We start from the raw sequence: 4,301 nt of genomic DNA on the forward strand, positions 1-4,301 counted from the left end.
ATTGCAAGCCACAAAAACCCCAGAATAATAGTCAAACCACCAGCTCCTCAGGCTCCAGAATAGAAAGTCAGTGACCAGGATGCTGTCCCTCAGCAAAAGAAACTTGGGGAAATTCTCCTGTGCTCTAGGAGCAGAGCTCAACTTTTTTAAATGAACACACACACACACACACACACACACACACACACACACACCAAAAAAAAAAAAAAAAAAAAAAAAAAACCTCTAACCATAGAAAACTACTATGGCAATAGAGAGGTTAGAACAAAAACTCAGAAGAGGGCAGCAATGGCAAAATGCCTAGATATGAAGTCTCAAAGTGGAATATGAATTGGTCTTAAGCTCAAAAAGATTTTAAAAATCAAGTAAGAGACTATCTTCAGCATCACAAATACTAAAATTCAAATGATACAGAAAAGATAAATATGGCCCCTGAACAAAGATGCATGCAAATTCATGAAGCATTCATATTTTTAAAAACTATCTTTGCCCATATCTGGAAAAATAAAATACTATTTTAAAAATAGTATTCTCTGTAAGTCTCAATTTCCTCATCATAAAATTAATGGGTTGGATTGGAAGATCTCTAAAGTTCCTTGTGGCTCTGATCCTATATCTCTATACAAATACAAAAATGAGGACAATAAACATAATGAACTAGAGAGTCCAATGGATATAGATATTTGACCTTACAAGTATAATCTTTTTGACCATTATTAGTGCCAAAAGAATGGTGACAGATTGGGGGGATGGAGGCAGATAATAGTCTCCATCAGTTCAGTTCAACAACAAACACTTATCTCATGCCTCACATGAATACATTCAATTTAATAATATAATTCATTTCAATAATTTTCTAAATTCTAAAATCAAAATATTTAGTAAGGACTTTCAGAAGTCATGAAATCTTAATTCTTTATTTACAAAGAAAATTCAAAAAATATTATGATTTGTTCAAGTCACATCAGCAGTAATAACAGAGCTAGATTTGAGCCCATATAGACTGGTCCCAAATCTAATATCCTTTCCCCTATGCTACATTTCATTCTGACATGTACAAGACTGTTGGAAGATAAAAAATTTGAATAAGGCATTATCTTAGTTCTCTCTAGCAAGGGAATATGACATACATGTCATAGATAATAAACATGATGCTGGAAGGGATCTTGGTCATTTAAATCTAATCCCTGCTTTTACATATAGGAAACTGGGACCTTGAATTATTAAATGACTTGTCCAAGGTTATATAGAAAATAAGTGATAGAAAGCAAACCTAAGGCTAACTATTAATTTTTAAAATGGGTAAACAATAAAAAGAAGCTTTTTAAGCAGTTTGTTTTAATCAAATAAGAGAAGTAAAAGAGAAATTGGGAAAAGAAATCAGAGTTTTGCAGGAGAATTGTAGCAGGGAAGAGCTTGGGAAAGGAAGCACAAAAATTGACTGACCAAAACAATTCCTTTTAAAAATACAATTGGCCAAAAGAAAAAGTAGCTTAAAAAATAAAACTAACCAGAGAAAGCAGTTTCTGTGGAATAATAAAGCTGGAAGCCAGATTGTAGAGAGTTAAGAAAATGAGAGAAAAGGCTTTGAAAGCATCTGTTATAGAAAGCTTTTTCAAGGAGATTAGTCACAAAAGGAAAGAAAAATATGGGAAAATAACTAATAGGAATGGATGGATAGAAATTTCTGTCATCACACTTTGCATAACCTGATGGGTTTTTCTTTTTCTTTTTTTTAATAATTTTTTATTGATAGAATCCATGCCAGGGTAATTTTTTACAGCATTATCCCTTGCATTCACTTCTGTTCCGATTTTTCCCCTTCCTCCCTCCATTCACTCCCTCCCCTAGATGGCAAGCAGTCCTTTACATGTTGAATAGGTTACAGTATATCCTAGATACAATATATGTGTGCAGAACTGAACAGTTTTCTTGTTGCACAGGGAGAATTGGATTCAGAAGGTATAAATAACCCGGGAAGAAAAACAAAAATGCAAGCAGTTTATATTCATTTCCCAGTGTTCTTTCTTTGGGTGTAGCTGCTTCTGTCCATCTTTGATCAATTAAAGCTCTCTTTGTCAAAGAGATCCACTTCCATCAGAATACATCCTCAAACAGTATCATTGTTGAGGTATATAATGATCTTCTGGTTCTGCTCGTTTCACTTAGCATCAGTTCATGTAAGTCTCGCCAGTCCTCTCTGTATTCATCCTGCTGGTCATTCCTTACAGAACAATAGTATTTCATAACATTCATATACCACAATTTACCCAGCCATTCTCCAATTGAGGGACATCCATTCAATTTCCAGTTTCTAGCCACTACAAACAGGGCTGCCACAAACATTTTGACACATGCAGGTCCCTTTCCTTTCTTTAGTATCTCTTTGGGGTATAAGCCCAGTAGAAACACTGCTGAATCAAAGGGTATGCACAGTTTGATAACTTTTTGAGCATAGTTCCAAATTGCTCTCCAGAATGGCTGGATGTGTTCACAATTCCACCAACAATGTCTGATGGGTTTTTCTTACTGGGACTCAAAATCTGGGATCTACCTCTAATTTTGTCCTAGTTGAAAATAAGTTCCTTGAGGGCAAGAATTATTTTTAATTTTGTAACCTCAGAGTCTAGCTCAGTGCTTTATACATAACTACTTACTAAGTGGGTGTTGAATAAATGACTTGCAGGTAACCTTTAGCAAATGATATAAATTCCTGCATTTCAGTTTTTACATATATAAAACAAGGACAATATTACATATACCATCTAAGTTGAAGTATTATTTTGAGCAAGGTATTATGTATGAACGTGCTTTGAGGTAGATAAGAGACAGATAAATAACTATTTCCTGTGTAGTGTGAGATGATTCTTCATCGAATTTCCACTCCAGTGTTTTTGAAGGTCATACCAAGAAAATACAAGTTCTGAAGGTCAAATCAAGATGCGAAAACTTTATAAGTTCATTGTTGACTTTATGCCCATGGATTAAAAACTAGCCTAGCTACATTCAGAGAGGTTTATTACCTGACTCTCTCAGGATGATAAATTTTTCAACCATAGCTACTTTCAAAGACAGTTGCAATCTATACCTCTGGAAGGACTAACTAAACTGATGTAATCACAAATCATGACATTTTAAAAGATTAAAGAGACATAGTTTCTGGGTAATTTAATCATTTTATTAATAAGGCCAGAAGGTTAAAATTTAATCTTCTCTCTTAGACCAAAGACAATCATGGTGGCAAATTTACAGATTACACAGTAGGGGCTAAGAGTAATCAGAGAGTAACCCTTAAACAGAGAATTATCTCTACTTAGACCACTCAGCGTTGGGCCATCTAGGCAAAAGTATCTATATCCATCCAAACTTAAGTAAATCACAATGGGCTTCCCTATCCTAAATTAAATTTCTTGCCAGGTTGGATAGGGTCTGAGCAAGATTAAGGAGAATCAATGCAATCTAATAATCAGTAATATCCTTTTAAAAAAAACTGAACTTTTTAAGATGAGGAATTTAGAAAAAGGGGAGGACCTCTGAATCTTCCCAAGTTATCATTTATTAATAATCATTTCTCTCAAATCCTTGTAATATTTTCATTATTGCAATCTTATCAGAAAGCTTTGGAAGCAGGAAAGAAGGATCATAAAGGAAATGACAAATATAGGCGAAAAAGAGTTCATGGAATGGAGACAGAAGACAAACCAAGAGTCTTGATAAGAAAGAGGAATCTAAAAGCAAAAACTTCCTAAAAGAAAAAAGATTGGAGATCAAAGATATGAAAAATCAGAAAGAAAGGAGACTCTAGACCCAATGTAAAAAATGGCCAATGAAAACATAAAATGAAAAGACCAATAAAAAATTTTAAAAGAAGACAAAACAGAATCACAAATCACTTCAAACAAACAGTATAGAATGTCATAAGGGGAATTATTGCAAGAAGGAATTTTAATTTTAGAAAGGCCTAGAAATATTTATGTGAACTGATGCTAAGAAAAACAAGCAGAACCAGAAATACATTGTACACAATAACAGCAAGATTGTGTGATGATCCACTATGAAAGGCTTGGTTCTTCTCAGCAGTTCAGTGATCCAAGGCAATCCAAATAAACATTGGATAGAAAATGCCATCTACATCCAAAAAGAGAACCATGACTGAATGTAAATCAATACATGTTTTGTTTTCTTTTCCCTTTCACTCATGGTTTTTCTCTGTTGTACTAATTTTCTCTCCCAGCATGATTCATAAAAATATGTATTTTAAAATTTAATATGCATATATAACCAGAAAAAATAAAATAATT

The 4,301-nt window shown here is 33.7% G+C and overlaps 1 non-coding gene across 1 annotated transcript; it reads left to right on the top strand.

The window, feature by feature from the left end:
* The first annotated feature begins 369 nt into the window (after nt 1-369).
* On the top strand, nt 370-476 carry LOC127558461 (U6 spliceosomal RNA). The gene has a single exon (XR_007952848.1). It is a non-coding gene; the product is annotated as a U6 spliceosomal RNA (small nuclear RNA).
* Nucleotides 477-4,301: the final 3,825 nt, after the last annotated feature.

Source organism: Antechinus flavipes, chromosome 3 (assembly GCF_016432865.1).
Source record: "Antechinus flavipes isolate AdamAnt ecotype Samford, QLD, Australia chromosome 3, AdamAnt_v2, whole genome shotgun sequence".
NCBI classification, from domain to species: Eukaryota; Metazoa; Chordata; class Mammalia; order Dasyuromorphia; family Dasyuridae; genus Antechinus; species Antechinus flavipes.